At 38.2% G+C, this 13,069-nt stretch overlaps 1 long non-coding RNA gene across 2 annotated transcripts; it reads right to left on the bottom strand.

The window, feature by feature from the left end:
- Positions 1-10,350: 10,350 nt before the first annotated feature.
- Positions 10,351-11,970, bottom strand: LOC104242291 (uncharacterized). 2 transcript variants are annotated; one of them, XR_714958.2, is made up of 3 exons: positions 11,734-11,970; positions 10,768-11,353; positions 10,351-10,654 (listed from the first exon to the last, which is right to left on the bottom strand). It is a non-coding gene; the product is annotated as an uncharacterized lncRNA (long non-coding RNA). The 2 variants fall into 2 exon arrangements; XR_714960.2 differs by having other exon boundaries at positions 10,351-10,651.
- Between the last annotated feature and the right edge of the window lie 1,099 nt (positions 11,971-13,069).

Genomic DNA, 13,069 nt, shown 5'->3' with positions numbered 1-13,069 from the left:
CAAAGCATCATGGAAGAACATGACTGGTGTCAAAATTTGACAGAGAAGGAAAAAGGGTTTGGTGGTTCAAATGCCCCTTTACGGGACCCTGCCCTTGGGATCTTGATTGCGACTGCCAAGACTATTTGGAAGATCCAATTGGAGAATATGAAGAACACCACCAGCGTCATTAGGAAAGGTTCGACGTCAACAAAACCAAACCAAAATCCAAGAAAAATGGGAAGACCACTGAAAAACAATTTCGAGCCAAATATGAAAATAAAGATCCTTCAATTGGTTCATTAAGTCGTCTAGGTAAATATGAATTTCTTTCCAGTTACAAACCCCAGGAATGGCCAAAATTACCAGAAAAATTCACTCCAAGCTGGGGAGGATAGTGAAACCACACCCAAACCCAAATCACCATCAGCTCATACCCTAGAATCCAAAAAGCCACCTGAACCTGAAACTTCACCAACTCAAAAAATCATAAATCCCACACAACCATAGATATTCATGCTAAGTCCTTCAAGCTCCAGTCATACCCTAGATTTTCCTTCACTCCAACCTTTTGAAAAGGAGGGTATAAGCCATGCTCCAAAAATTCCCAAGAAAAACATAGTGCTACCTACTGGAGAAAAACCCACAACAAGTGACATCGAAGCAACAATGAACTGGCAATCAGAATACTCCATCTGCCAAAACAAGGTATTGAATAACATTGGCAACACCATAAAGAACGTGGCACATACACAAAACAAAATGAAGAGCAAAGTGGAAACAATTGAGAAAAAGATGGAGCAAACATCGTCTCACCATACCGGACTAATCAAAGCCTTGGAACTGAGGTTGGCAAATTTACAATACGAGATTTGTCTTCCAGGAACTTCACTTTTCCAATTTTTCCAACAACAACAAAAGGAGACGATTTCTATCAGAGAACAAATCACTCACGACATTTTCAGATTAAAGTTACGGATTACATCTCTCAATCCAAAGGAGAAAGAACACAGCGGAGAAAGACCGTCAAGTTCCAGGCATTACTACACAAGGTCTTTGAAAAGATGCCTAGAAGACAACCCTAGAATCAATGAAGGATAATTATCTAAATCCCTACTAATCCCACCATAATCCTACATTACCCACCAAAAAACCCTTCAAAATCTTCTGCCCATGGCAAGACAAATTTCCACATCTTTCCATACTATCCGGGCCCCACTTCCACTTGTTTTCACATGCTTCCACATGCTTCGTCACATGCAATACCCTACTTTCACATGTAGTCACATGCTCCCTCATACTTTCACATGTTACACCATGTATATTTCGCCCCTTTCACATGTTTTCAGGAGTTTTTTAGTTGTTTTGCCTAAAGTCATTCACATGCCAAGAAGGACCCACATGTAGATAAGTTTGCCATGTAAGATAGGTTTATTTTATCATATAAGTTTGTCTTGTAATAACCTCCTAGTCCTATATAAAGGAGGCCTTGTAGTAGTTGGAAGATCATCTTGTAACCTTTGTAAATTTTTTGTGATATATTACATATGAGTACTTTCTAAATTTCCCTCTTGTTCTTTCTTTCGAATGGATGAAAAGGCCGGTCCATGTATGAAAATAGAGTAAGAATACTCTTTGAAAGTTAGTTTATTGTAGTACGAAAGTTTTCTGAGTTATAAACAGCTAATGTTGGTTATAATACAAAAGTTTTCTAACTTGTGTAGCTTGGCAAACCGTCCCTTATGGGTTATTGAAGCCAGCGTCTTTGTAGGAAAACTTTTGCGACTATAAACAAATTAACTATTTGTGTAGCTTGGCAAGCCATCCCTTATGGGTTGTTGAAGCCAGCCCCTTTGTAGGAAAACGTCTATAATTTAGTTTGCTTTTTTGGAGTCTCTTACTTTGTTCTTTATACTGTGGTATAGCTAAAAAGTCAAACTTGGTCAATTCTTCCAACTTAGTACTCAAATCTTGAAGTTCATTCTTCCAAATTGATTCTGGATAACTCGAAAATTAATACCGACGATTTATGCAAGTCATAATACATCATGCGGAGATACTTGAGCCCTCAAAAGAGTGTAAATACCCAAAACGATCAGTCAGATCGTTATATGGTAGTAGTGTAGACAGTGGCAAAGTAATTAGGAATTTTTTTCAAGAGTATTTAAATGTAAAAGAAGTGAAAAATAATTCCTGACAAAGGGCATTCAATATGTGATATATACCTCTAAAATATAATATTTTACCAATATACACAATGTAATTTTTGGACGAAGGATGCTCAATTAACCACCCTTGTGACCATGTGGCTTCGCCACTAAGTGTAGAGCTGACCAAACTTACTTCTTCATACACATTAAAAATATATGTTGGCCCTCTGGTTTTCTTTACGCTATATGTATTTCTAGGTCAGTCCTACAACGTTCAAATCACTTGTAAGAGGAAAGGTCACTAAAGGCAATTTTGAGAATGGAGAAGGAGAAAAGACTATGAGCTGTTGTCAACCTTTTTTATCCTCAATATATATATATATATATATATATATATATATATATATATATATATATATATCATTCAAGATTGCAAGAATAAATATCCCCACGTAATTTAAAAAAATATTCCCACGTAGTTCTATATTTATTGCATTTTCATATTCTCACACATTGTATGTGAAAAGATGTACAGTAGCTTAATAAATTTTATTTAAATATACATTTACATTTTTGTACAAAAGTGGTATAGAAATAGTACTTTTTGAAGGGTAAAATTGTCATTCAATTTTTACCGGGTATTTTGATAATTCAAGTTTCTACTTTGGGACTTCTCACCTATAATATAGTATGACGAGAGTTGTAACTCTGCAATATGCTAGGGTTTTGCAAGTTGCCTTTTTGACTTTTTTCTTCTTCTAAATTTCGGCTAATGATCACCAATAAAATAAGTAATTTCATCTTTTGTTGTTTTTGTTTTATTTTGAAATATATGATAATGACATTGATATATTTAAAACAACAACAACATACCCAGTATTATCCCACACTGTGGGATCGGAGGAGGGTTGTGTGTACGCATACTTTACCTCTACCTTGTGAGGATAGAGAGGTTGTTTTCAATAGACGTTCGGCTCAGGAAAATACAAACACTACATTAATGAAAAAATATTGAAAAGAAAGGACAATAGCAAAAAGCCATATAAAAGCAGTATAAAACAACAAGATAGCAAGGTGATCAACAATGAAAGAAAATAACAGAAACCTACTACCAACAGAAAGCGAGATTGTGTACCAATACTACTGTTATAAACAATGTAGACTACCTACTCTACTAGCCTAATCCTCGACCTCTATACCTTCCTATCAAGGGTTATGTCATCGGCCAGCTAAATTTGTGCCATGTCTTGCCTAATCACCTCTCCCCACCTATTCTTTTGCCTATCTCTACCTCTCCGTAGGCCCTCCAATATCAACCTCTCACACCTTCTCACCGGGGAGTGTGTACTCCTGCTCCTCACATGATAAAACCACCTAAGGTGCGCTTCCCGCATCTTGTCCTCAATAGGGGTCACACCAACCTTGTCGCGAATAACCTCATTTCTGATTCTATCTAACCTGGTGTGACTGAACATCCATCTCAACATCCCCATCTTCACTACGTTCATCTTCTGGACATGAGCAATCTTGACTGGACAACAGTCAGCCCCATACAACATCGTTGGTTTGACCACCACTCTGTAGAACTTAACCTTAAGTTTTAGTAGTACCTTCTTGTCATACAAAACACCGGAAGTGAGTCTTCGTTTCATTCATCCCGCCCCAAAACAATGTGTGACATTTTCATCAATATCTCCACCCCCCTGAATAATAGACCCAAGGTACTTAAAACTTCCTCTCCTAGGGATGGTCTACGAGTCTAGCCTCACCTCCCCTTCCCCTCCTTGAGTCTCGCCACTGAACTTATACTCCAAGTATTCTGTATTGGTCCTGTTCAACTTGAAACTTTTAGATTCCAGGGTCAGCCTCCATACCTCTAATTGCACGTTCACATCGTCTCACATCTCATCAATCAATAGAATATCATCTATAAATAACATGCACCACAGCACCTCCCCTTGGATGTGGAGCGTCAGTACGTCCATTACCAGAGCAAACAAAAAAGGGGTGAGTGCCGACACCTGATACAACCCCATCATAACCAAAAAATGGTCTGGTGAGTTCCCACTCACCGTCCTCACTCGGGACTTTACTCCATCATACATGTCCTTAATCAACCTAACGTAGGCAACAGGTACACCTCTAGCTTCCAAACATCTCCACAAAACCTCCCTTAGAACTTCATCGTACGCATTTTCTTAGTCGATGAACACCATATGAAAGTCTTTCTTTCTCTCCCTATTCTGCTCCATCAATCTCCTAACAAGGTGGGCGACTTCTGTAGCCGAACGCCATTGCATGACCCAAAATAATTTTCGAAAATAGACACACTTCTCCTCATCCTTAGCTCTACCATTTTCTCCCAGACTTTCATAGTTTGGCTAAGCAGCTTGATACCCTGATAGCTATTGTAACTTTGGATATCACCCTTATTCTTGTATATAGGAACCATCGTGCTCCACCTCCACTCTTCGGGCATCTTCTTCGTTCTAAAAATAATATTTAATATCTTGGTGAGCCATTCCAAGCCTGCCTTAACCGCACTCTTCAAAAACTCCACCGGGATTTTATGTGGCCCGGTCACTTTGCCCCTGCTCATCTTACACATAACCCCCTCAACTTTATCAACTCTAATTCGTGTACAATACCCAAAGTCACAACAACTCCTGGATAGTTCCAAATCGCCCAATACAATGCTCTTATCCCCTCCTTGTTCAAGAGACTGTGAAAGTAGGTCTGCCATCTCGGACGGATAAACCTCTCATCCAACAAAACTCTACCTTCTTCGTCCTTGATGCACTTTACTTTGTCCAAGTCACGCGCCTTCCTTTCTCGTGCCTTGGCTAACAACCTCTTAACCCCACCTCGGCCCTCAATTTCCTCATACAAATGACTAAAAGTTGCAGTCTTGGCCGCTGTAACTGCTAGTTTTACGTCTTTCTTAGCCAACTTATAATTCTCCCAACTCGCTCTCTTCTCCTCCTCATCTACACTTTCCACTAGCTTCAGATATGTTGCTTTCTTGGTTTCCAATTTTCCTTGCACCTCTCCATTCCACCACCAGTCTCCCTTGTGACCACCAGAGTAACCCTTCCTCTCTCGCGGTTTCCCTAATGCACTACACAGTTGTTGTCCACATAGTACTTGCATCCCCACTACTCATCTAAGCCCCCATAGTCACCAGCTTGACAACCAATTCCTTCTCTTTAGCTTCCGTCAAGGCTCCCTACTTGATCCTATAATGACTATATATCGCCCTCTTCCATCTTTTCCCCATGATCTCAAGGTCCATGACTAGGAGCCTATGAATGGTCAAGAGTTTCTTATTCGGGATGACCTTGTCATACGTGCAAAGACTTCTATTGGACTTCCTACATAGTAAATAATTAATCCGAGTCTCGGCCACTGAACTCCGGAAGGTGACCAAATGCTTCATCTTCTTCGGAAAACTCGAGTTTGCTATCACCAAATCAGATGCTCTAGCAAATTCCAACAGAGACGTTCCTCCTCCATTTCTATCTCCAAAATCAAAGCTACCATGCACATCATCATACCCCCCAGACATCGCTCTAATGTGGCCGTTGAAATCTCTTCCTATAAAAAGCTTCTCGGTATGCAAAATACCACGCACCATCTATCCAAATCCTCCCAGAAACGCCTCTTGACTTCCTCATCCAAGCCTTCTTGAGGTGCGTACGCACTGATTATGTTCAAAGTAAAACCTCTAAAAACTAGCTTAATTGTCATCAACTTGTCATTCACCCTCCTAACCTCCACCACTAGTTCAAGGAGGTCCTTATCAACAAAGATACCTACCTCGTTCCTGCACCCCGACCTCCCAGAATACCAAAGTTTGAAACTGCCCACATCCCGCGCCTTATCTCCTACCGACCTAGTCTCCTGTACACAAGCTATATTAATCTTCTCTTTCTCGAGAATCTTCGCTAACTCTACAGATTTTCCAGTCAAAGTTCCTATGTTCCAAGTCCCCACTCTCAGCCTAGTAGCTCCCTTAGCCCTCTTACCCTCTGTACCTCATCCCCCACGCTGACACCCTCGAGGACAGGACCTTACCCTACCATCATTCACCAAAGCCACTATAATCTAGGAGTCACTATGCAAGCACTATCCCTAAAACAAGCGACAAAAATAAAATGAATTATCGAAATATTATCTACCACTAAAGGTCACAAAACAGGTGAAAGAATAAATAAAGGAACTAATGGGAACTATAATCTACAACTAAAGAACAGAAAGACAGGTGAAGAAATAAAATGAAGGAACTAAAGGAACTATAATCTACAGAAAAGGATAGAAAAATAGGTGAAGAAATACAATACAAGAGCTAAAGGGGCTATAATCTAAATTTAAAGGTTACAAAGAAAATGTGCAGAACTAGAACATAACTACTAGGGGATATTTGAAATAATGATTCAAAATAAAGATGTAAACAAGTAGATAAAATAATAAAAAAATACGCAAAGCTATCACTAATGCAATTAATTTTGACAATGCCAGGGAAAATACTAACTAAAGATTCAAGACCAAAATAATCAGGAAAAGGAGATACAATTACGATAAAATATCAAACTATTAAAATATCCAAACAAGAGAGGAACAGTAGTGTAACGACCCGACCGGTCGTTTAGAGAGTTATAGCCCAGTTTCCTTATGTTTCTGCTTCATTTGTGTTCTATAGTTGTATTATGTCTTACCGGGTCTGTTGGTTCGGGTTTGGAGTAGTTTTTGGAGTAAATTAAGACACTTAGTCTCTTAAGAAAAAGTTTAAGTTGAAAAAGTTGTCCAGATATTGACTTATGTGTAAACGATCTAGGATTTGAATTTTGATTGTTCGGTTAGCTCTGGTAGGTGAATTTGGACTTGGGAGCGCATTCAGAATGTGATTTGGAGGCCCGTGGTAAAATTAGTCTTGAATTGGCGAAAGTTAGAATTTTGGCGATTTTGGTCGTCAGTTGAAATTTTGATATCGGGGTCGAAATAGAATTTCGGAAGTTGAAATAGGTTTTGTGATGTCATTTTTGACTTGTGTGCAAATTTTGAAGTCATTCAGACATGATTAAGCGGGTTTCGACATCGTTTGTGAAATTCGAAAGTTTAGAAGTTCTTAGGCTTGAATCTGAGTGTAATTTGGTATTTTGATGTTGTTTTAGGTGATTCGAAGATTTGAATAAATTTGTAGGATTTTATGGGATATGTTGGTATGTTTGATTGAGGTTCCGAGGGTCTTGGGGTTATTTTGAGTGATTAACGGAACAAGTTTGGAAATTGGAGGAGTTGCTGAAGTTGGAACTAAGTTGTCATAACCGCACCTGCGGAGTGAGAGCCGCAGGTGCGAGCCCGCAGAAGTGAGTGGGGGCTCACATATGCAAGATTAGAGGAGCTGGGCAGAAGGCGCAGGTGTGATGACGTTCCCGTGCCTGCGATGGTCGTAGAAGCGGAAGAGAGCGCGTAGGTACGTGTGTTGGTCCACAAGTGCGATGTCAATTCCGCACATGCGATGATTGTAGATACGGTCTAGAGGCGCAGAAGCGGTCCAAGAATTTTAAGTGATTTTTCGCAGATGCAGAGGTTTTTGCGCTAAAGCAGCACCGCAGGTGCGCATATTGAGCCGCAGGTGCGGAAAGCTTCGGCAGAACCTATAAATAGAAGATTTCGCGAATTTTGCTCATTTCCACCATTTTGAACACAGACTTTGGAGATATTGGGAGGATTTTTTGGAGGGGATTCAAGGATATTCAATGAGGTGAATTGATTGAGCTATATTATCATTAGCTATGGCGTTTTCCCGTTGATTTCCAACCTAATTAGTAGGATTTTTTAAGTAAAATAAGGGGTTAGAGCTTGGGATTTTGGAGAGAGTAATTTGTGGATTTGAGGGACCAAATAATGTCGGACTTTGATGAAATTGGTATGGGTAGACTCGTGAGTGAATGAGATTTCTAGTTTTGTTACTTTTTTCGGATTTCGAGACGTGGGCCTGGGGGCTGGGTTTGAGCCAATTTCGAGATTTGAGTCCAATTTAGTAGTTTTTATTGTGGAATTAGTTCCATAGTATATATTGATTGTGTTGTATTACTTTTGGCTATATTCGGGACGTTTGGAGGCTGGTTCGAGAGGCAAAGGCATCGTCGAGTAGGATTTTGCTCCGATTGAGGTAAGTAACAGTTATAAATCTGGTCCTGAGGGTATGAAACCCCGAATTTTTATATCGTATTACTATTTAGAGGTAACACACATGCTAGGTGACAGACGTGTGGGTGTGCACTACATGAATTGTGACTTGGTCCATTTCGTGAGACTATGGAACCAATTAGCATACTTTTTAATACATGTTCCCTCTGTTTTCATAGAAATTGACTGTACTTTATGTTAGAAATCATGTTTAGGTCTTATGTTATCGTTGTTGAGACCTATGAGGTCGTGTACTTGCTAAAGTAGCTAATAATTGATGTTTTGTACTCAGTCATAGCTTTCATGCTTATTATACCTCAGTCTCTTACTGTTCATTATTTATACATGATATTATCTCTGTTTGCATTGTTGTATATGGTTTCTGAGAAAGAGCATGCGGGACTAGGTAGGTTGGTGACTGAGCGAGGCTGAGGGCCTAATTGTGAGGTTGTTTATATTGTAGCACGTGATTTGTCCGTGCAGCATGTGAGCTGTCCGTGCGGACCCTGATATGATAATATAGCACGTGAGTTATCTGTGCGGGTCTTATTTTGATTATTAGCACGTGAGTTGTCCGTGCAACAAGTTTCTTTGCGGATTATAGCGTTTGGACTGAAGGAGCCCCTCCGAAATGTGCACACCCCCAGTGAGCGCAGGTACCTATTGAATATGATTATTGAGGGCTGAGAGCCGAGTGATTGAGCTGTTGAGATGAGCTAAGTGACTGTTGCCTCAAAAGCTGTACTTGCTTTCAGTTAATTGTTGCACTTAGTTGCTATTTGTCCTTATTGTACAAATTTCTGGAAAACTTGATATCTGGTTTACTTGAGCGCGAACTGATGTGACTTAAACTAATGAATTTGAAAGCATGACTGTTTTTATTTGAAAGATATTAAGATAACTTTATTTGCATAGCTCGTCACTACTTCTCAGTTCCTTATTTATTTCTGTTACTTACTGAGTCGGAAGTACCTACCTTACTCCTTGCACCTTGTGTGCAGATCCATGTGAGACCGGTCGCAGGGATCGTTGAGCTCGTGCGCGGTTGAATCCTCGGAGATCTACGAGATAGCTGCCAGCGTCCACAACCCTGTTGGTGGACTATTGTAAACTCCGAATTTGGTATTTGGTTTTAGATGCTCATGACTTAGTGACACCCTGATATCGGACTATCTTTTCCACATTATATTATGAGTTTAACTCTTTTTATGAAATCTCTGCTATAAAATGGTTTTGAACTATCTTCTAATAAATTATCAATGTATTTTGGAAATGTCGGCTTGTCTAGTACCACGATAGGCGTTATTACGATGAGTTAGGTATTTGGGTCGTGAAAAGCATAACCTGAATTGCTTCCCTTGAAGTTAACGGAAATCTGGCCACAGTGCTAGATTGCAACGAGCTGGAGCAATACTCAATGTATTCCTTGTTCAGATAGGAAGAAGAAACTTCGAATATTTTTGTGATTTAGAACAACCATGAAATCTTTTCCCAATGTGATTGAAAAAATTTCTGAGACGAAATTGAAACTGATTGCTATGAATCAGAGCAACCCCACGTCTTCGATTCTGAGCGAGTTGCAGTGCTTTGTTGCATTGTACCTTTTGTACCGGTAGCAGCGACAACGGAAAAGTATTTGTCGTAATTAGACCAAAGACGTTGGTACGATTTGGGGATACTTGCAACTTTACCTCTTACAATGGAACAACTAGATTTCCCCGTAGAAAGGAATGGACGGCGATTGGTTCGCCAGGGAAAGAGACGGGAAGAAGCAAGATCACGTCTTTCGCCGTCAAAGAAAAGCCGAATTAGTGACTGTATTTCTGGTTCAAAATTATCACAATTTCCAAGATCAAGAAGCTTAATTATGATTTAGCGTTTGAGATATTTCACAATTCGCCGGAAAACCCTCACATTGATATATTTGAATTGCCTTTTATTAATATAAATATCTTTTCATAATGGTTCATTTATTTATTTAGTTTTTCAAATGTCGACGCCATTTGCTAAAAATCTTGCGTACATCACGGAAGACAACAATAAACCTTAGTGAAGCAGCAAGTACAAATTATGCACCTGCAAATTGCAGATCTTATGAAATAACAGAGACCTTAAGAAGCCAGATAAGCAACTCATAAATTATATAAAATAACGGTTTTTCGGTGGCGGTAAATGATGGTGGATGTCTTGGGATCCATGACTTGGTGTATAGTCAATAATCACTATTGAATCATCTTGATCATTGTTTGTATATTTCTCCATTTCATTAACCTTAGCTGGAGTACATGCATAAGCTTGTATTGATTCAATTTCTCTTCTTCCAATTCCTCCTGCTAATAAGTATAACAAATGAATATATATAAAAAAATAGGCATCAGTTTGATATATTTGTGAGATGAAATATATATATAAAACAATGAAAGAGAGGGGGCCGGAATAAAATTACCTTGTGTCACTGTTATAATGAAGCACACCAAAAAGATGGTCTTCAAAAGAAGAAGATTTGTAGTTGCAACAGCCTCAACCATGACTACTATACTACACTATCAAAATATTTCTGATGAAAGATATGGTATTATATATTTGCACTTTATCCAGCCTTTAAATGCTAAAAACTCATACGCATTCAAATTTTGATTAAATTCTTAGATCAGCTGGTCAAGGCTGAGAAGATTAGGTATCACTTTTATTTCTTTCCAACTAAGCAATCACCTTACCTCAAAATCAACAGTAGGAGTTAAAATCTTAAGGTCAAATCTTACATTAAAAAGCATGCATGCAATTAATAAGAAGTAAAAATGGTTGTATTGCTTTAGAGTTCGTTCACAACATACTCTTATTACACAATGAAATAGCAAATTAAGGGCCCCTATTATTAAAGAGGAGGATGGGGAGTCGCTGGCGATGTATGAGCTGGTGTATAGTCAATCACTATTGAATCAGCTTGAATTTCTGTTTCTTTTTCCATTCATAAACCTTCGCTGGACTTGCATAAGCTTGTTTTGATTCCATTTCTCTTCTTCCAATGCCTGCTGCTAAGTACAACAACAATAGGAAAAAAAAAAGTTAATCACTATTATCCTGAAAAGGTGGATTCAGAATTCAATTCGATGGAACTATATATCCTTTTAGAGTTCTTGGTACTAAATTTATTGTACATAAGATATCATGGGTTTAATATATAATATTATTTAAATTTACACTGAGTTCAAGTTAACAAATATAGATCCAGGATTTAACTTTGATGAATTTAACCATTAAAGTTCGTAGCGCGGATCTTATTGCACATCTGATATTATGGCTTAAAATTGAAATATACTAATATTTGTTACTAAAATTTAATGATTATATATATATATATATAGCTAGTAAGATGAAAAATAATTATGTCAAATGAAAGAGGGTGCATTACCTTCTGTCACTGTTAATATGGAACAAACCAAAAAGATGGTCTTGAGAAGAAGAAAATTGTTTGTTGCAACAGCCTTCATCTTCAAGACTACTGCTTCAAAAAAATTTTGATTAGAGATGTGATATTATTTGCACTTTCTTCAGCCTTTAAATACTGAATAATCATGGGCATTCACATATGCAGATGAACAAGTTTTTGAATATAATCTGGTATTGGTAAAAGGCTGATAAGATTAGAATCTTTTTTATTTCTTAGCCATATACAAATCTTAGTAAGCTATTAAATTCAATAGCATGTTTGGTCTTTCCAACTAAGAAAGATATAAATTTATTAAAATTTTACTTATAAATTTATAAATCTTTAAGCCTTTAACAATTCCAAAGATATACATGTATAACGAACTAATTGCTGATCAAGCCTAAGTTCGTCCCTCTACGAACTTATACTAAATAAATCAAACGATTGATTGAATTTGAATCAAGAATCTAGTCAGAGTTATATCATGCACCCATGATTGTAAGTTGGAACGATGTTGGTCTCTTAATTGAAACAATATATACAAGGGTGTTTAACGGATGGGCCGGGCTAGGTTGGGTAGGGATTTTTTGTACCCGTACAGGTTATGATCCGGGCCGGTTACGAGTTGGGGCTTACCGGATTTAATGGGTTCGGGTTCATCCGGGTAAAAATTGAACCGTAGGGATAACGGGTTGAGGGGGCCGGGCCGGGCCGGGTTTAGTGTATTTTTTAATTTTTTCTGTATTTTGTATAACTATTGTAAGTTATATTCATACAAAGTTAAAATATAAAGAATACAAGGAAGATGGGAAAACATTGCACTTATAAATTGCAAGTGCTACATTTATTTCAAAATTACAAAATTGAAGTTTGCATTTAAACAGTAAATTAACAAAAAAATAACAAAACTAAATTTTCATGCATAATAAATTAATAATACTTTAAATTAATCTAACAAACTAAAATATTAATCATAAATACGTCTAATAATTTTAAAATAACACAAATTGTCTCAACAAGTGTCTAGAGAAAATACAACTGTTTTCGATACAGAAGAAACAGTAAAGTGAATGTATGGAAGGGGATGTCAGGGCCTGCGGATGCCAATAGGTCTACCTTGGGTCTCCGATCAGATGAAGCCAACAGCTAAACTCGGGATCAGCTCGGACTGGTGCCGAAATTTGCACGGAAAGTGCAGAGTGCAGTATCAGTACAACCAACCCCAGGTACTGGTAAGTACCGAGCCTAACCTCGGCGAAGTAGTTACGAGGCTAGGACAAGAAACATACATCAACCTGTGCAGTTAAACAATAAACGA

The sequence above is a fragment of the Nicotiana sylvestris genome, chromosome 10 (assembly GCF_000393655.2).
Source record: "Nicotiana sylvestris chromosome 10, ASM39365v2, whole genome shotgun sequence".
Lineage (NCBI taxonomy): Eukaryota > Viridiplantae > Streptophyta > Magnoliopsida > Solanales > Solanaceae > Nicotiana > Nicotiana sylvestris.
Note: the sequence above shows the minus strand (reverse complement) of the source record. Positions and strands in the feature narration are given on the sequence as shown.